At 43.9% G+C, this 19,582-nt stretch overlaps 14 non-coding genes across 14 annotated transcripts; all 14 read right to left on the bottom strand.

The window, feature by feature from the left end:
- Positions 1 to 793: 793 nt before the first annotated feature.
- TRNAG-UCC (transfer RNA glycine (anticodon UCC)) lies at positions 794 to 865 on the bottom strand. Its single transcript has one exon. It is a non-coding gene; the product is annotated as a tRNA-Gly (tRNA).
- An 899-nt stretch (positions 866 to 1,764) lies between these two features.
- Positions 1,765 to 1,836, bottom strand: TRNAG-UCC (transfer RNA glycine (anticodon UCC)). The gene has a single exon. It is a non-coding gene; the product is annotated as a tRNA-Gly (tRNA).
- A 1,511-nt stretch (positions 1,837 to 3,347) lies between these two features.
- On the bottom strand, positions 3,348 to 3,419 carry TRNAG-UCC (transfer RNA glycine (anticodon UCC)). The gene has a single exon. It is a non-coding gene; the product is annotated as a tRNA-Gly (tRNA).
- Positions 3,420 to 4,318: 899 nt separating this feature from the next.
- TRNAG-UCC (transfer RNA glycine (anticodon UCC)) lies at positions 4,319 to 4,390 on the bottom strand. The gene has a single exon. It is a non-coding gene; the product is annotated as a tRNA-Gly (tRNA).
- A 1,512-nt stretch (positions 4,391 to 5,902) lies between these two features.
- TRNAG-UCC (transfer RNA glycine (anticodon UCC)) lies at positions 5,903 to 5,974 on the bottom strand. The gene has a single exon. It is a non-coding gene; the product is annotated as a tRNA-Gly (tRNA).
- An 899-nt stretch (positions 5,975 to 6,873) lies between these two features.
- Positions 6,874 to 6,945, bottom strand: TRNAG-UCC (transfer RNA glycine (anticodon UCC)). The gene has a single exon. It is a non-coding gene; the product is annotated as a tRNA-Gly (tRNA).
- A 2,483-nt stretch (positions 6,946 to 9,428) lies between these two features.
- TRNAG-UCC (transfer RNA glycine (anticodon UCC)) lies at positions 9,429 to 9,500 on the bottom strand. Its single transcript has one exon. It is a non-coding gene; the product is annotated as a tRNA-Gly (tRNA).
- A 1,497-nt stretch (positions 9,501 to 10,997) lies between these two features.
- On the bottom strand, positions 10,998 to 11,069 carry TRNAG-UCC (transfer RNA glycine (anticodon UCC)). The gene has a single exon. It is a non-coding gene; the product is annotated as a tRNA-Gly (tRNA).
- Positions 11,070 to 11,968: 899 nt separating this feature from the next.
- Positions 11,969 to 12,040, bottom strand: TRNAG-UCC (transfer RNA glycine (anticodon UCC)). The gene has a single exon. It is a non-coding gene; the product is annotated as a tRNA-Gly (tRNA).
- A 1,512-nt stretch (positions 12,041 to 13,552) lies between these two features.
- On the bottom strand, positions 13,553 to 13,624 carry TRNAG-UCC (transfer RNA glycine (anticodon UCC)). Its single transcript has one exon. It is a non-coding gene; the product is annotated as a tRNA-Gly (tRNA).
- An 899-nt stretch (positions 13,625 to 14,523) lies between these two features.
- TRNAG-UCC (transfer RNA glycine (anticodon UCC)) lies at positions 14,524 to 14,595 on the bottom strand. Its single transcript has one exon. It is a non-coding gene; the product is annotated as a tRNA-Gly (tRNA).
- A 1,502-nt stretch (positions 14,596 to 16,097) lies between these two features.
- On the bottom strand, positions 16,098 to 16,169 carry TRNAG-UCC (transfer RNA glycine (anticodon UCC)). Its single transcript has one exon. It is a non-coding gene; the product is annotated as a tRNA-Gly (tRNA).
- An 899-nt stretch (positions 16,170 to 17,068) lies between these two features.
- Positions 17,069 to 17,140, bottom strand: TRNAG-UCC (transfer RNA glycine (anticodon UCC)). Its single transcript has one exon. It is a non-coding gene; the product is annotated as a tRNA-Gly (tRNA).
- Positions 17,141 to 18,641: 1,501 nt separating this feature from the next.
- On the bottom strand, positions 18,642 to 18,713 carry TRNAG-UCC (transfer RNA glycine (anticodon UCC)). Its single transcript has one exon. It is a non-coding gene; the product is annotated as a tRNA-Gly (tRNA).
- Positions 18,714 to 19,582: the final 869 nt, after the last annotated feature.

The following is a 19,582-nucleotide window of genomic DNA, read 5'->3' as shown; positions in this document are numbered from 1 at the left end:
CATGCTGGGTGCAGAAAAACGTAATCTTCCCCTCTCACAATCAGTCATAACTGAAAGCCAGACACTCTCAGGCACTAGCCGTTTCAAACATTTATCAAGACAGCAGCTCTTGAACCCTCTATATCTCTCTCTGTGATACTAGCGCTAACATGCTCAGGATTTGGCTTTACCTGGGAGCCAGAGATCTACCCGGTGAGGGCTTGCCCGGTGTGAGGCTTTTGAGCGTTTGGGAGCGTTCGGGACGTTGGACAGGAAACTATGCAAATTTCAAGCATCCAACCTTCCTGCTGCAGTGAGAGGCTCTTTCCATGGACATCTGCCTCTTGGATTCCTCTCAACTTGCCTTCTGATAAAACATTTTGTGAGCTGCAGTTACCTTCGACAGCTACGAGGTGGCGCTACATTCAGGTCAGAGCACAAGTATGCAAAAATGTTACGGACTTTGGCCAGATTTATCGGTGGGTCTTGCATATTTTTTTCAGAGGCTAGAAATTGCCTAGAAATGCTTTTTAACATAGAGATGCTGGAGGTATAATGTCTGGTCGGGCCTCAGCCCTTTCATTGCCTGCCCAAAATAACATATTTATTACCAGCACATGTGAATGGCGACTCTGCTTTATGAAACTTATCATATATTAGGACAATGAATATAGCAGAAGGGGCGATTGAGATGTTTGCCTACGTATTTTTTAATTTCTATATATATGGCTGATTAATCTGTTCATGATATTTCCATTTTGTGACATGTTGAACTAAAATATATCCTGCTTGCAGAATACATAAGTATTTGCACTGCGTTGGCCGGGAATCGAACCCGGGTCAACTGCTTGGAAGGCAGCTATGCTCACCACTATACCACCAACGCCCTCTGTCATTTATGCTTATTATTGTGTCTCTTTACTTTCAAAGTAAAGGGTGGATCCTTTGACGATCCCTCTCTTGTATTTCAGCAGACACAGATAGTTGAGAAGTCTTTTCTCACATAGCTGGCACAAGCTTGCGCTTTTCCTTTCTGGCAGCGTGGAAATGACAGCTTGGTCCTTGGAAGGAAAATAAAGCAAATTTAGCAGAGGATGGTTTCGATCCATCGACCTCTGGGTTATGGGCCCAGCACGCTTCCGCTGCGCCACTCTGCTCCTCTGTGAAAGTGTTCTCTTTATGCAGATGAGGAGCATTCAGTGGAGTGACGTGGGCGTTCGGGACGTGAGAGGACGTTGGACAGGAAACTATGCAAATTTGAAGCATCCAACCTTCCTGCTGTAGTCAGAGGCTCTTTCTATGGACATCTGCCTCTTGGATTCCTCTCAACTTGCCCTCTTATGAAACATTTTGTGAGCTGCAGTTACCTCCGATGGCTACAAGGTGGCGCTACATTCAGGTGAGAGCACAAGTATGCCCAAAATGTTAGTGACTTTTGCCAGATTTATCGGTGGATCTTGCATATTTTTTTCAGAGGCTAGATATTGCCTAGAAATGCTTTTTAACATAGAGATGCTGGAGTTATAATGTCTGGTCGGGCCTCAGCCCTTTCATTGTCTGCCCACTGTAACATATTTATTACCAGCACATGTGAGTGGTGACTCTGCTTTATGGAACTTATCATATATTAGGGCAATGAATATAGCAGAAGGGGCGATCGAGATGTTTGCCTACGTATTTGTTTATTTTTTTATATCTGGCTGATTAATCTGTTCATGATATTTCCATTTTGTGACATATTGCATTAAAATATATCCAGCTTGCAGAATATATAAGTATTTGTACTGCGTTGGCCGGGAATCGAACCCGGGTCAACTGCTTGGAAGGCAGCTATGCTCACCACTATACCACCAACGCCCTATGATCTGTATGCTCTCGGTTCTAAACATTACGACCCTGAGTGCAATGTCTATCTTGCACCAGCTTCAACGGTGCATTTGGTTTAGATACCAACATGAAAAGCAGTAGAAAGTTTTTAGCAGAGGGTAAGGAACTGGGATTGAAACCAAGGTCAAAGCTGTGCGGAAGAGAAGAATGGAAAGCAGTAGTACAAATAATAGATATGAACATATAGATGCAGCATGGGAAGCAAAGCAGGGAAGAGAAAGAGAGAACATTCCAGGAAATGCCCAGGAGATAGATAATAGCACAACTAAAAGGGAAGAATGAAATTCAAAGCATGCCCAGAAAAGTGTTTGAAGGTCCCACCAGTCATTTATGCTTATTATTGTGTGTCTTTACTTTCAAAGTACAGGGTGGATCCTTTTACGATCCCTCTCTTGTATTTCAGCAGACACAGATAGTTGAGAAGTCTTTTCTCACATAGCTGGCAAAAGCTTGCGCTTTTACTTGCTGGCAGCCTGGGAATGACAGCTTGGTCCTTGGAAGAAAAATCAAGCAAAATTAGCAGAGGATGGTTTCGATCCATCGACCTCTGGGTTATGGGCCCAGCACGCTTCCGCTGCGCCACTCTGCTCCGTTGTGAAAGTGTTCTCTTTATGCAAATAAGGAGCATTCAGCAGAGTAGAGTGGGATTGGTCGGGCTCTCACCTCATTTGCCTAAGTATATCGCAAGGCATGCTGGGTGCAGAAAAACTTAATCTTCCCCTCTCACAATCAGTCATAACTGAAAGCCAGACACTCTCAGGCACTAGCCGTTTCAAACATTTATCAAGACAGCAGCTCTTGAACCCTCTATATCTCTCTCTGTGATACTAGCGCTAACATGCTCAGGATTTGGCTTTACCTGGGAGCCAGAGATCTACCCGGTGAGGGCGAGGCTTTTGAGCGTTTGGGAGCGTTCGGGACGTGAGTGGACGTTGGACAGGAAACTATGCAAATTTCAAGCATCCAACCTTCCTGCTGCAGTGAGAGGCTCTTTCCATGGACATCTGCCTCTTGGATTCCTCTCAACTTGCCTTCTGATAAAACATTTTGTGAGCTGCAGTTACCTTCGACAGCTACGAGGTGGCGCTACATTCAGGTCAGAGCACAAGTATGCAAAAATGTTACGGACTTTGGCCAGATTTATCGGTGGGTCTTGCATATTTTTTTCAGAGGCTAGAAATTGCCTAGAAATGCTTTTTAACATAGAGATGCTGGAGGTATAATGTCTGGTCGGGCCTCAGCCCTTTCATTGCCTGCCCAAAATAACATATTTATTACCAGCACATGTGAATGGCGACTCTGCTTTATGAAACTTATCATATATTAGGACAATGAATATAGCAGAAGGGGCGATTGAGATGTTTGCCTACGTATTTTTTAATTTCTATATATATGGCTGATTAATCTGTTCATGATATTTCCATTTTGTGACATGTTGAACTAAAATATATCCTGCTTGCAGAATACATAAGTATTTGCACTGCGTTGGCCGGGAATCGAACCCGGGTCAACTGCTTGGAAGGCAGCTATGCTCACCACTATACCACCAACGCCCTCTGTCATTTATGCTTATTATTGTGTCTCTTTACTTTCAAAGTAAAGGGTGGATCCTTTGACGATCCCTCTCTTGTATTTCAGCAGACACAGATAGTTGAGAAGTCTTTTCTCACATAGCTGGCGCAAGCTTGCGCTTTTCCTTTCTGGCAGCGTGGAAATGACAGCTTGGTCCTTGGAAGGAAAATAAAGCAAATTTAGCAGAGGATGGTTTCGATCCATCGACCTCTGGGTTATGGGCCCAGCACGCTTCCGCTGCGCCACTCTGCTCCTCTGTGAAAGTGTTCTCTTTATGCAGATGAGGAGCATTCAGTGGAGTGACGTGGGCGTTCGGGACGTGAGAGGACGTTGGACAGGAAACTATGCAAATTTGAAGCATCCAACCTTCCTGCTGTAGTCAGAGGCTCTTTCTATGGACATCTGCCTCTTGGATTCCTCTCAACTTGCCCTCTTATGAAACATTTTGTGAGCTGCAGTTACCTCCGATGGCTACAAGGTGGCGCTACATTCAGGTGAGAGCACAAGTATGCCCAAAATGTTAGTGACTTTTGCCAGATTTATCGGTGGATCTTGCATATTTTTTTCAGAGGCTAGATATTGCCTAGAAATGCTTTTTAACATAGAGATGCTGGAGTTATAATGTCTGGTCGGGCCTCAGCCCTTTCATTGTCTGCCCACTGTAACATATTTATTACCAGCACATGTGAGTGGTGACTCTGTTTTATGGAACTTATCATATATTAGGGCAATGAATATAGCAGAAGGGGCGATCGAGATGTTTGCCTACGTATTTGTTTATTTTTTTATATCTGGCTGATTAATCTGTTCATGATATTTCCATTTTGTGACATATTGCATTAAAATATATCCAGCTTGCAGAATATATAAGTATTTGTACTGCGTTGGCCGGGAATCGAACCCGGGTCAACTGCTTGGAAGGCAGCTATGCTCACCACTATACCACCAACGCCCTATGATCTGTATGCTCTCGGTTCTAAACATTACGACCCTGAGTGCAATGTCTATCTTGCACCAGCTTCAACGGTGCATTTGGTTTAGATACCAACATGAAAAGCAGTAGAAAGTTTTTAGCAGAGGGTAAGGAACTGGGATTGAAACCAAGGTCAAAGCTGTGCGAAAGAGAAGAATGGAAAGCAGTAGTACAAATAATAGATATGAACATATAGATGCAGCATGGGAAGCAAAGCAGGGAAGAGAAAGAGAGAACATTCCAGGAAATGCCCAGGAGATAGATAATAGCACAACTAAAAGGGAAGAATGAAATTCAAAGCATGCCCAGAAAAGTGTTTGAAGGTCCCACCAGTCATTTATGCTTATTATTGTGTGTCTTTACTTTCAAAGTACAGGGTGGATCCTTTTACGATCCCTCTCTTGTATTTCAGCAGACACAGATAGTTGAGAAGTCTTTTCTCACATAGCTGGCAAAAGCTTGCGCTTTTACTTGCTGGCAGCCTGGGAATGACAGCTTGGTCCTTGGAAGAAAAATCAAGCAAAATTAGCAGAGGATGGTTTCGATCCATCGACCTCTGGGTTATGGGCCCAGCACGCTTCCGCTGCGCCACTCTGCTCCGTTGTGAAAGTGTTCTCTTTATGCAAATAAGGAGCATTCAGCAGAGTAGAGTGGGATTGGTCGGGCTCTCACCTCATTTGCCTAAGTATATCGCAAGGCATGCTGGGTGCAGAAAAACTTAATCTTCCCCTCTAACAATCAGTCATAACTGAAAGCCAGACACTCTCAGGCACTAGCCGTTTCAAACATTTATCAAGACAGCAGCTCTTGAACCCTCTATATCTCTCTCTGTGATACTAGCGCTAACATGCTCAGGATTTGGCTTTACCTGGGAGCCAGAGATCTACCCGGTGAGGGCTTGCCCGGTGTGAGGCTTTTGAGCGTTTGGGAGCGTTCGGGACGTTGGACAGGAAACTATGCAAATTTCAAGCATCCAACCTTCCTGCTGCAGTGAGAGGCTCTTTCCATGGACATCTGCCTCTTGGATTCCTCTCAACTTGCCTTCTGATAAAACATTTTGTGAGCTGCAGTTACCTTCGACAGCTACGAGGTGGCGCTACATTCAGGTCAGAGCACAAGTATGCAAAAATGTTACGGACTTTGGCCAGATTTATCGGTGGGTCTTGCATATTTTTTTCAGAGGCTAGAAATTGCCTAGAAATGCTTTTTAACATAGAGATGCTGGAGGTATAATGTCTGGTCGGGCCTCAGCCCTTTCATTGCCTGCCCAAAATAACATATTTATTACCAGCACATGTGAATGGCGACTCTGCTTTATGAAACTTATCATATATTAGGACAATGAATATAGCAGAAGGGGCGATTGAGATGTTTGCCTACGTATTTTTTAATTTCTATATATATGGCTGATTAATCTGTTCATGATATTTCCATTTTGTGACATGTTGAACTAAAATATATCCTGCTTGCAGAATACATAAGTATTTGCACTGCGTTGGCCGGGAATCGAACCCGGGTCAACTGCTTGGAAGGCAGCTATGCTCACCACTATACCACCAACGCCCTCTGTCATTTATGCTTATTATTGTGTCTCTTTACTTTCAAAGTAAAGGGTGGATCCTTTGACGATCCCTCTCTTGTATTTCAGCAGACACAGATAGTTGAGAAGTCTTTTCTCACATAGCTGGCACAAGCTTGCGCTTTTCCTTTCTGGCAGCGTGGAAATGACAGCTTGGTCCTTGGAAGGAAAATAAAGCAAATTTAGCAGAGGATGGTTTCGATCCATCGACCTCTGGGTTATGGGCCCAGCACGCTTCCGCTGCGCCACTCTGCTCCTCTGTGAAAGTGTTCTCTTTATGCAGATGAGGAGCATTCAGTGGAGTGACGTGGGCGTTCGGGACGTGAGAGGACGTTGGACAGGAAACTATGCAAATTTGAAGCATCCAACCTTCCTGCTGTAGTCAGAGGCTCTTTCTATGGACATCTGCCTCTTGGATTCCTCTCAACTTGCCCTCTTATGAAACATTTTGTGAGCTGCAGTTACCTCCGATGGCTACAAGGTGGCGCTACATTCAGGTGAGAGCACAAGTATGCCCAAAATGTTAGTGACTTTTGCCAGATTTATCGGTGGATCTTGCATATTTTTTTCAGAGGCTAGATATTGCCTAGAAATGCTTTTTAACATAGAGATGCTGGAGTTATAATGTCTGGTCGGGCCTCAGCCCTTTCATTGTCTGCCCACTGTAACATATTTATTACCAGCACATGTGAGTGGTGACTCTGCTTTATGGAACTTATCATATATTAGGGCAATGAATATAGCAGAAGGGGCGATCGAGATGTTTGCCTACGTATTTGTTTATTTTTTTATATCTGGCTGATTAATCTGTTCATGATATTTCCATTTTGTGACATATTGCATTAAAATATATCCAGCTTGCAGAATATATAAGTATTTGTACTGCGTTGGCCGGGAATCGAACCCGGGTCAACTGCTTGGAAGGCAGCTATGCTCACCACTATACCACCAACGCCCTATGATCTGTATGCTCTCGGTTCTAAACATTACGACCCTGAGTGCAATGTCTATCTTGCACCAGCTTCAACGGTGCATTTGGTTTAGATACCAACATGAAAAGCAGTAGAAAGTTTTTAGCAAAGGGTAAGGAACTGGGATTGAAACCAAGGTCAAAGCTGTGCGGAAGAGAAGAATGGAAAGCAGTAGTACAAATAATAGATATGAACATATAGATGCAGCATGGGAAGCAAAGCAGGGAAGAGAAAGAGAGAACATTCCAGGAAATGCCCAGGAGATAGATAATAGCACAACTAAAAGGGAAGAATGAAATTCAAAGCATGCCCAGAAAAGTGTTTGAAGGTCCCACCAGTCATTTATGCTTATTATTGTGTGTCTTTACTTTCAAAGTACAGGGTGGATCCTTTTACGATCCCTCTCTTGTATTTCAGCAGACACAGATAGTTGAGAAGTCTTTTCTCACATAGCTGGCAAAAGCTTGCGCTTTTACTTGCTGGCAGCCTGGGAATGACAGCTTGGTCCTTGGAAGAAAAATCAAGCAAAATTAGCAGAGGATGGTTTCGATCCATCGACCTCTGGGTTATGGGCCCAGCACGCTTCCGCTGCGCCACTCTGCTCCGTTGTGAAAGTGCTCTCTTTATGCAAATAAGGAGCATTCAGCAGAGTAGAGTGGGATTGGTCGGGCTCTCACCTCATTTGCCTAAGTATATCGCAAGGCATGCTGGGTGCAGAAAAACTTAATCTTCCCCTCTCACAATCAGTCATAACTGAAAGCCAGACACTCTCAGGCACTAGCCGTTTCAAACATTTATCAAGACAGCAGCTCTTGAACCCTCTATATCTCTCTCTGTGATACTAGCGCTAACATGCTCAGGATTTGGCTTTACCTGGGAGCCAGAGATCTACCCGGTGAGGGCTTGCCCGGTGTGAGGCTTTTGAGCGTTTGGGAGCGTTCGGGACGTTGGACAGGAAACTATGCAAATTTCAAGCATCCAACCTTCCTGCTGCAGTGAGAGGCTCTTTCCATGGACATCTGCCTCTTGGATTCCTCTCAACTTGCCTTCTGATAAAACATTTTGTGAGCTGCAGTTACCTTCGACAGCTACGAGGTGGCGCTACATTCAGGTCAGAGCACAAGTATGCAAAAATGTTACGGACTTTGGCCAGATTTATCGGTGGGTCTTGCATATTTTTTTCAGAGGCTAGAAATTGCCTAGAAATGCTTTTTAACATAGAGATGCTGGAGGTATAATGTCTGGTCGGGCCTCAGCCCTTTCATTGCCTGCCCAAAATAACATATTTATTACCAGCACATGTGAATGGCGACTCTGCTTTATGAAACTTATCATATATTAGGACAATGAATATAGCAGAAGGGGCGATTGAGATGTTTGCCTACGTATTTTTTAATTTCTATATATATGGCTGATTAATCTGTTCATGATATTTCCATTTTGTGACATGTTGAACTAAAATATATCCTGCTTGCAGAATACATAAGTATTTGCACTGCGTTGGCCGGGAATCGAACCCGGGTCAACTGCATGGAAGGCAGCTATGCTCACCACTATACCACTAACGCCCTCTGTCATTTATGCTTATTATTGTGTCTCTTTACTTTCAAAGTAAAGGGTGGATCCTTTGACGATCCCTCTCTTGTATTTCAGCAGACACAGATAGTTGAGAAGTCTTTTCTCACATAGCTGGCGCAAGCTTGCGCTTTTCCTTTCTGGCAGCGTGGAAATGACAGCTTGGTCCTTGGAAGGAAAATAAAGCAAATTTAGCAGAGGATGGTTTCGATCCATCGACCTCTGGGTTATGGGCCCAGCACGCTTCCGCTGCGCCACTCTGCTCCTCTATGAAAGTGTTCTCTTTATGCAGATGAGGAGCATTCAGTGGAGTGACGTGGGCGTTCGGGACGTGAGAGGACGTTGGACAGGAAACTATGCAAATTTGAAGCATCCAACCTTCCTGCTGTAGTCAGAGGCTCTTTCTATGGACATCTGCCTCTTGGATTCCTCTCAACTTGCCCTCTTATGAAACATTTTGTGAGCTGCAGTTACCACCGATGGCTACAAGGTGGCGCTACATTCAGGTGAGAGCACAAGTATGCCCAAAATGTTAGTGACTTTTGCCAGATTTATCGGTGGATCTTGCATATTTTTTTCAGAGGCTAGATATTGCCTAGAAATGCTTTTTAACATAGAGATGCTGGAGTTATAATGTCTGGTCGGGCCTCAGCCCTTTCATTGTCTGCCCACTGTAACATATTTATTACCAGCACATGTGAGTGGTGACTCTGCTTTATGGAACTTATCATATATTAGGGCAATGAATATAGCAGAAGGGGCGATCGAGATGTTTGCCTACGTATTTGTTTATTTTTTTATATCTGGCTGATTAATCTGTTCATGATATTTCCATTTTGTGACATATTGCATTAAAATATATCCAGCTTGCAGAATATATAAGTATTTGTACTGCGTTGGCCGGGAATCGAACCCGGGTCAACTGCTTGGAAGGCAGCTATGCTCACCACTATACCACCAACGCCCTATGATCTGTATGCTCTCGGTTCTAAACATTACGACCCTGAGTGCAATGTCTATCTTGCACCAGCTTCAACGGTGCATTTGGTTTAGATACCAACATGAAAAGCAGTAGAAAGTTTTTAGCAGAGGGTAAGGAACTGGGATTGAAACCAAGGTCAAAGCTGTGCGGAAGAGAAGAATGGAAAGCAGTAGTACAAAAAATAGATATGAACATATAGATGCAGCATGGGAAGCAAAGCAGGGAAGAGAAAGAGAGAACATTCCAGGAAATGCCCAGGAGATAGATAATAGCACAACTAAAAGGGAAGAATGAAATTCAAAGCATGCCCAGAAAAGTGTTTGAAGGTCCCACCAGTCATTTATGCTTATTATTGTGTGTCTTTACTTTCAAAGTACAGGGTGGATCCTTTTACGATCCCTCTCTTGTATTTCAGCAGACACAGATAGTTGAGAAGTCTTTTCTCACATAGCTGGCAAAAGCTTGCGCTTTTACTTGCTGGCAGCCTGGGAATGACAGCTTGGTCCTTGGAAGAAAAATCAAGCAAAATTAGCAGAGGATGGTTTCGATCCATCGACCTCTGGGTTATGGGCCCAGCACGCTTCCGCTGCGCCACTCTGCTCCGTTGTGAAAGTGTTCTCTTTATGCAAATAAGGAGCATTCAGCAGAGTAGAGTGGGATTGGTCGGGCTCTCACCTCATTTGCCTAAGTATATCGCAAGGCATGCTGGGTGCAGAAAAACTTAATCTTCCCCTCTAACAATCAGTCATAACTGAAAGCCAGACACTCTCAGGCACTAGCCGTTTCAAACATTTATCAAGACAGCAGCTCTTGAACCCTCTATATCTCTCTCTGTGATACTAGCGCTAACATGCTCAGGATTTGGCTTTACCTGGGAGCCAGAGATCTACCCGGTGAGAGGCTTTTGAGCGTTTGGGAGCGTTCGGGACGTTGGACAGGAAACTATGCAAATTTCAAGCATCCAACCTTCCTGCTGCAGTGAGAGGCTCTTTCCATGGACATCTGCCTCTTGGATTCCTCTCAACTTGCCTTCTGATAAAACATTTTGTGAGCTGCAGTTACCTTCGACAGCTACGAGGTGGCGCTACATTCAGGTCAGAGCACAAGTATGCAAAAATGTTACGGACTTTGGCCAGATTTATCGGTGGGTCTTGCATATTTTTTTCAGAGGCTAGAAATTGCCTAGAAATGCTTTTTAACATAGAGATGCTGGAGGTATAATGTCTGGTCGGGCCTCAGCCCTTTCATTGCCTGCCCAAAATAACATATTTATTACCAGCACATGTGAATGGCGACTCTGCTTTATGAAACTTATCATATATTAGGACAATGAATATAGCAGAAGGGGCGATTGAGATGTTTGCCTACGTATTTTTTAATTTCTATATATATGGCTGATTAATCTGTTCATGATATTTCCATTTTGTGACATGTTGAACTAAAATATATCCTGCTTGCAGAATACATAAGTATTTGCACTGCGTTGGCCGGGAATCGAACCCGGGTCAACTGCTTGGAAGGCAGCTATGCTCACCACTATACCACCAACGCCCTCTGTCATTTATGCTTATTATTGTGTCTCTTTACTTTCAAAGTAAAGGGTGGATCCTTTGACGATCCCTCTCTTGTATTTCAGCAGACACAGATAGTTGAGAAGTCTTTTCTCACATAGCTGGCGCAAGCTTGCGCTTTTCCTTTCTGGCAGCGTGGAAATGACAGCTTGGTCCTTGGAAGGAAAATAAAGCAAATTTAGCAGAGGATGGTTTCGATCCATCGACCTCTGGGTTATGGGCCCAGCACGCTTCCGCTGCGCCACTCTGCTCCTCTGTGAAAGTGTTCTCTTTATGCAGATGAGGAGCATTCAGTGGAGTGACGTGGGCGTTCGGGACGTGAGAGGACGTTGGACAGGAAACTATGCAAATTTGAAGCATCCAACCTTCCTGCTGTAGTCAGAGGCTCTTTCTATGGACATCTGCCTCTTGGATTCCTCTCAACTTGCCCTCTTATGAAACATTTTGTGAGCTGCAGTTACCTCCGATGGCTACAAGGTGGCGCTACATTCAGGTGAGAGCACAAGTATGCCCAAAATGTTAGTGACTTTTGCCAGATTTATCGGTGGATCTTGCATATTTTTTTCAGAGGCTAGATATTGCCTAGAAATGCTTTTTAACATAGAGATGCTGGAGTTATAATGTCTGGTCGGGCCTCAGCCCTTTCATTGTCTGCCCACTGTAACATATTTATTACCAGCACATGTGAGTGGTGACTCTGCTTTATGGAACTTATCATATATTAGGGCAATGAATATAGCAGAAGGGGCGATCGAGATGTTTGCCTACGTATTTGTTTATTTTTTTATATCTGGCTGATTAATCTGTTCATGATATTTCCATTTTGTGACATATTGCATTAAAATATATCCAGCTTGCAGAATATATAAGTATTTGTACTGCGTTGGCCGGGAATCGAACCCGGGTCAACTGCTTGGAAGGCAGCTATGCTCACCACTATACCACCAACGCCCTATGATCTGTATGCTCTCGGTTCTAAACATTACGACCCTGAGTGCAATGTCTATCTTGCACCAGCTTCAACAGTGCATTTGGTTTAGATACCAACATGAAAAGCAGTAGAAAGTTTTTAGCAGAGGGTAAGGAACTGGGATTGAAACCAAGGTCAAAGCTGTGCGGAAGAGAAGAATGGAAAGCAGTAGTACAAATAATAGATATGAACATATAGATGCAGCATGGGAAGCAAAGCAGGGAAGAGAAAGAGAGAACATTCCAGGAAATGCCCAGGAGATAGATAATAGCACAACTAAAAGGGAAGAATGAAATTCAAAGCATGCCCAGAAAAGTGTTTGAAGGTCCCACCAGTCATTTATGCTTATTATTGTGTGTCTTTACTTTCAAAGTACAGGGTGGATCCTTTTACGATCCCTCTCTTGTATTTCAGCAGACACAGATAGTTGAGAAGTCTTTTCTCACATAGCTGGCAAAAGCTTGCGCTTTTACTTGCTGGCAGCCTGGGAATGACAGCTTGGTCCTTGGAAGAAAAATCAAGCAAAATTAGCAGAGGATGGTTTCGATCCATCGACCTCTGGGTTATGGGCCCAGCACGCTTCCGCTGCGCCACTCTGCTCCGTTGTGAAAGTGCTCTCTTTATGCAAATAAGGAGCATTCAGCAGAGTAGAGTGGGATTGGTCGGGCTCTCACCTCATTTGCCTAAGTATATCGCAAGGCATGCTGGGTGCAGAAAAACTTAATCTTCCCCTCTCACAATCAGTCATAACTGAAAGCCAGACACTCTCAGGCACTAGCCGTTTCAAACATTTATCAAGACAGCAGCTCTTGAACCCTCTATATCTCTCTCTGTGATACTAGCGCTAACATGCTCAGGATTTGGCTTTACCTGGGAGCCAGAGATCTACCCGGTGAGGGCTTGCCCGGTGTGAGGCTTTTGAGCGTTTGGGAGCGTTCGGGACGTTGGACAGGAAACTATGCAAATTTCAAGCATCCAACCTTCCTGCTGCAGTGAGAGGCTCTTTCCATGGACATCTGCCTCTTGGATTCCTCTCAACTTGCCTTCTGATAAAACATTTTGTGAGCTGCAGTTACCTTCGACAGCTACGAGGTGGCGCTACATTCAGGTCAGAGCACAAGTATGCAAAAATGTTACGGACTTTGGCCAGATTTATCGGTGGGTCTTGCATATTTTTTTCAGAGGCTAGAAATTGCCTAGAAATGCTTTTTAACATAGAGATGCTGGAGGTATAATGTCTGGTCGGGCCTCAGCCCTTTCATTGCCTGCCCAAAATAACATATTTATTACCAGCACATGTGAATGGCGACTCTGCTTTATGAAACTTATCATATATTAGGACAATGAATATAGCAGAAGGGGCGATTGAGATGTTTGCCTACGTATTTTTTAATTTCTATATATATGGCTGATTAATCTGTTCATGATATTTCCATTTTGTGACATGTTGAACTAAAATATATCCTGCTTGCAGAATACATAAGTATTTGCACTGCGTTGGCCGGGAATCGAACCCGGGTCAACTGCATGGAAGGCAGCTATGCTCACCACTATACCACCAACGCCCTCTGTCATTTATGCTTATTATTGTGTCTCTTTACTTTCAAAGTAAAGGGTGGATCCTTTGACGATCCCTCTCTTGTATTTCAGCAGACACAGATAGTTGAGAAGTCTTTTCTCACATAGCTGGCGCAAGCTTGCGCTTTTCCTTTCTGGCAGCGTGGAAATGACAGCTTGGTCCTTGGAAGGAAAATAAAGCAAATTTAGCAGAGGATGGTTTCGATCCATCGACCTCTGGGTTATGGGCCCAGCACGCTTCCGCTGCGCCACTCTGCTCCTCTGTGAAAGTGTTCTCTTTATGCAGATGAGGAGCATTCAGTGGAGTGACGTGGGCGTTCGGGACGTGAGAGGACGTTGGACAGGAAACTATGCAAATTTCAAGCATCCAACCTTCCTGCTGTAGTCAGAGGCTCTTTCTATGGACATCTGCCTCTTGGATTCCTCTCAACTTGCCCTCTTATGAAACATTTTGTGAGCTGCAGTTACCACCGATGGCTACAAGGTGGCGCTACATTCAGGTGAGAGCACAAGTATGCCCAAAATGTTAGTGACTTTTGCCAGATTTATCGGTGGATCTTGCATATTTTTTTCAGAGGCTAGATATTGCCTAGAAATGCTTTTTAACATAGAGATGCTGGAGTTATAATGTCTGGTCGGGCCTCAGCCCTTTCATTGTCTGCCCACTGTAACATATTTATTACCAGCACATGTGAGTGGTGACTCTGCTTTATGGAACTTATCATATATTAGGGCAATGAATATAGCAGAAGGGGCGATCGAGATGTTTGCCTACGTATTTGTTTATTTTTTTATATCTGGCTGATTAATCTGTTCATGATATTTCCATTTTGTGACATATTGCATTAAAATATATCCAGCTTGCAGAATATATAAGTATTTGTACTGCGTTGGCCGGGAATCGAACCCGGGTCAACTGCTTGGAAGGCAGCTATGCTCACCACTATACCACCAACGCCCTATGATCTGTATGCTCTCGGTTCTAAACATTACGACCCTGAGTGCAATGTCTATCTTGCACCAGCTTCAACGGTGCATTTGGTTTAGATACCAACATGAAAAGCAGTAGAAAGTTTTTAGCAGAGGGTAAGGAACTGGGATTGAAACCAAGGTCAAAGCTGTGCGGAAGAGAAGAATGGAAAGCAGTAGTACAAATAATAGATATGAACATATGGATGCAGCATGGGAAGCAAAGCAGGGAAGAGAAAGAGAGAACATTCCAGGAAATGCCCAGGAGATAGATAATAGCACAACTAAAAGGGAAGAATGAAATTCAAAGCATGCCCAGAAAAGTGTTTGAAGGTCCCACCAGTCATTTATGCTTATTATTGTGTGTCTTTACTTTCAAAGTACAGGGTGGATCCTTTTACGATCCCTCTCTTGTATTTCAGCAGACACAGATAGTTGAGAAGTCTTTTCTCACATAGCTGGCAAAAGCTTGCGCTTTTACTTGCTGGCAGCCTGGGAATGACAGCTTGGTCCTTGGAAGAAAAATCAAGCAAAATTAGCAGAGGATGGTTTCGATCCATCGACCTCTGGGTTATGGGCCCAGCACGCTTCCGCTGCGCCACTCTGCTCCGTTGTGAAAGTGTTCTCTTTATGCAAATAAGGAGCATTCAGCAGAGTAGAGTGGGATTGGTCGGGCTCTCACCTCATTTGCCTAAGTATATCGCAAGGCATGCTGGGTGCAGAAAAACTTAATCTTCCCCTCTAACAATCAGTCATAACTGAAAGCCAGACACTCTCAGGCACTAGCCGTTTCAAACATTTATCAAGACAGCAGCTCTTGAACCCTCTATATCTCTCTCTGTGATACTAGCGCTAACATGCTCAGGATTTGGCTTTACCTGGGAGCCAGAGATCTACCCGGTGAGGGCTGAGGCTTTTGAGCGTTTGGGAGCGTTCGGGACGTTGGACAGGAAACTATGCAAATTTCAAGCATCCAACCTTCCTGCTGCAGTGAGAGGCTCTTTCCATGGACATCTGCCTCTTGGATTCCTCTCAACTTGCCTTCTGATAAAACATTTTGTGAGCTGCAGTTACCTTCGACAGCTACGAGGTGGCGCTACATTCAGGTCAGAGCACAAGTATGCAAAAATGTTACGGACTTTGGCCAGATTTATCGGTGGGTCTTGCATATTTTTTTCAGAGGCTAGAAATTGCCTAGAAATGCTTTTTAACATAGAGATGCTGGAGGTATAATGTCTGGTCGGGCCTCAGCCCTTTCATTGCCTGCCCAAAATAACATATTTATTACCAGCACATGTGAATGGCGACTCTGCTTTATGAAACTTATCATATATTAGGACAATGAATATAGCAGAAGGGGCGATTGAGATGTTTGCCTACGTATTTTTTAATTTCTATATATATGGCTGATTAATCTGTTCATGATATTTCCATTTTGTGACATGTTGAACTAAAATATATCCTGCTTGCAGAATACATAAGTATTTGCACTGCGTTGGCCGGGAATCGAACCCGGGTCAACTGCTTGGAAGGCAGCTATGCTCACCACTATACCACCAACGCCCTCTGTCATTTATGCTTATTATTGTGTCTCTTTACTTTCAAAGTAAAGGGTGGATCCTTTGACGATCCCTCTCTTGTATTTCAGCAGACACAGATAGTTGAGAAGTCTTTTCTCACATAGCTGGCGCAAGCTTGCGCTTTTCCTTTCTGGCAGCGTGGAAATGACAGCTTGGTCCTTGGAAGGAAAATAAAGCAAATTTAGCAGAGGATGGTTTCGATCCATCGACCTCTGGGTTATGGGCCCAGCACGCTTCCGCTGCGCCACTCTGCTCCTCTGTGAAAGTGTTCTCTTTATGCAGATGAGGAGCATTCAGTGGAGTGACGTGGGCGTTCGGGACGTGAGAGGACGTTGGACAGGAAACTATGCAAATTTGAAGCATCCAACCTTCCTGCTGTAGTCAGAGGCTCTTTCTATGGACATCTGCCTCTTGGATTCCTCTCAACTTGCCCTCTTATGAAACATTTTGTGAGCTGCAGTTACCTCCGATGGCTACAAGGTGGCGCTACATTCAGGTGAGAGCACAAGTATGCCCAAAATGTTAGTGACTTTTGCCAGATTTATCGGTGGATCTTGCATATTTTTTTCAGAGGCTAGATATTGCCTAGAAATGCTTTTTAACATAGAGATGCTGGAGTTATAATGTCTGGTCGGGCCTCAGCCCTTTCATTGTCTGCCCACTGTAACATATTTATTACCAGCACATGTGAGTGGTGACTCTGCTTTATGGAACTTATCATATATTAGGGCAATGAATATAGCAGAAGGGGCGATCGAGATGTTTGCCTACGTATTTGTTTATTTTTTTATATCTGGCTGATTAATCTGTTCATGATATTTCCATTTTGTGACATATTGCATTAAAATATATCCAGCTTGCAGAATATATAAGTATTTGTACTGCGTTGGCCGGGAATCGAACCCGGGTCAACTGCTTGGAAGGCAGCTATGCTCACCACTATACCACCAACGCCCTATGATCTGTATGCTCTCGGTTCTAAACATTACGACCCTGAGTGCAATGTCTATCTTGCACCAGCTTCAACGGTGCATTTGGTTTAGATACCAACATGAAAAGCAGTAGAAAGTTTTTAGCAGAGGGTAAGGAACTGGGATTGAAACCAAGGTCAAAGCTGTGCGGAAGAGAAGAATGGAAAGCAGTAGTACAAATAATAGATATGAACATATAGATGCAGCATGGGAAGCAAAGCAGGGAAGAGAAAGAGAGAACATTCCAGGAAATGCCCAGGAGATAGATAATAGCACAACTAAAAGGGAAGAATGAAATTCAAAGCATGCCCAGAAAAGTGTTTGAAGGTCCCACCAGTCATTTATGCTTATTATTGTGTGTCTTTACTTTCAAAGTACAGGGTGGATCCTTTTACGATCCCTCTCTTGTATTTCAGCAGACACAGATAGTTGAGAAGTCTTTTCTCACATAGCTGGCAAAAGCTTGCGCTTTTACTTGCTGGCAGCCTGGGAATGACAGCTTGGTCCTTGGAAGAAAAATCAAGCAAAATTAGCAGAGGATGGTTTCGATCCATCGACCTCTGGGTTATGGGCCCAGCACGCTTCCGCTGCGCCACTCTGCTCCGTTGTGAAAGTGCTCTCTTTATGCAAATAAGGAGCATTCAGCAGAGTAGAGTGGGATTGGTCGGGCTCTCACCTCATTTGCCTAAGTATATCGCAAGGCATGCTGGGTGCAGAAAAACTTAATCTTCCCCTCTCACAATCAGTCATAACTGAAAGCCAGACACTCTCAGGCACTAGCCGTTTCAAACATTTATCAAGACAGCAGCTCTTGAACCCTCTATATCTCTCTCTGTGATACTAGCGCTAACATGCTCAGGATTTGGCTTTACCTGGGAGCCAGAGATCTACCCGGTGAGGGCGAGGCTTTTGAGCGTTTGGGAGCGTTCGGGACGTTGGACAGGAAACTATGCAAATTTCAAGCATCCAACCTTCCTGCTGCAGTGAGAGGCTCTTTCCATGGACATCTGCCTCTTGGATTCCTCTCAACTTGCCTTCTGATAAAACATTTTGTGAGCTGCAGTTACCTTCGACAGCTACGAGGTGGCGCTACATTCAGGTCAGAGCACAAGTATGCAAAAATGTTACGGACTTTGGCCAGATTTATCGGTGGGTCTTGCATATTTTTTTCAGAGGCTAGAAATTGCCTAGAAATGCTTTTTAACATAGAGATGCTGGAGGTATAATGTCTGGTCGGGCCTCAGCCCTTTCATTGCCTGCCCAAAATAACATATTTATTACCAGCACATGTGAATGGCGACTCTGCTTTATGAAACTTATCATATATTAGGACAATGAATATAGCAGAAGGGGCGATTGAGATGTTTGCCTACGTATTTTTTAATTTCTATATATATGGCTGATTAATCTGTTCATGATATTTCCATTTTGTGACATGTTGAACTAAAATATATCCTGCTTGCAGAATACATAAGTATTTGCACTGCGTTGGCCGGGAATCGAACCCGGGTCAACTGCATGGAAGGCAGCTATGCTCACCACTATACCACCAACGCCCTCTGTCATTTATGCTTATTATTGTGTCTCTTTACTTTCAAAGTAAAGGGTGGATCCTTTGACGATCCCTCTCTTGTATTTCAGCAGACACAGATAGTTGAGAAGTCTTTTCTCACATAGCTGGCGCAAGCTTGCGCTTTTCCTTTCTGGCAGCGTGGAAATGACAGCTTGGTCCTTGGAAGGAAAATAAAGCAAATTTAGCAGAGGATGGTTTCGATCCATCGACCTCTGGGTTATGGGCCCAGCACGCTTCCGCTGCGCCACTCTGCTCCTCTGTGAAAGTGTTCTCTTTATGCAGATGAGGAGCATTCAGTGGAGTGACGTGGGCGTTCGGGACGTGAGAGGACGTTGGACAGGAAACTATGCAAATTTGAAGCATCCAACCTTCCTGCTGTAGTCAGAGGCTCTTTCTATGGACATCTGCCTCTTGGATTCCTCTCAACTTGCCCTCTTATGAAACATTTTGTGAGCTGCAGTTACCTCCGATGGCTACAAGGTGGCGCTACATTCAGGTGAGAGCACAAGTATGCCCAAAATGTTAGTGACTTTTGCCAGATTTATCGGTGGATCTTGCATATTTTTTTCAGAGGCTAGATATTGCCTAGAAATGCTTTTTAACATAGAGATGCTGGAGTTATAATGTCTGGTCGGGCCTCAGCCCTTTCATTGTCTGCCCACTGTAACATATTTATTACCAGCACATGTGAGTGGTGACTCTGCTTTATGGAACTTATCATATATTAGGGCAATGAATATAGCAGAAGGGGCGATCGAGATGTTTGCCTACGTATTTGTTTATTTTTTTATATCTGGCTGATTAATCTGTTCATGATATTTCCATTTTGTGACATATTGCATTAAAATATAT

Source organism: Lissotriton helveticus, chromosome 11 (assembly GCF_964261635.1).
Source record: "Lissotriton helveticus chromosome 11, aLisHel1.1, whole genome shotgun sequence".
Taxonomy (NCBI): domain Eukaryota; kingdom Metazoa; phylum Chordata; class Amphibia; order Caudata; family Salamandridae; genus Lissotriton; species Lissotriton helveticus.
The sequence above is the reverse complement of the archived record's forward strand: the minus strand, read 5'-3'. Positions and strand labels throughout refer to the sequence as shown.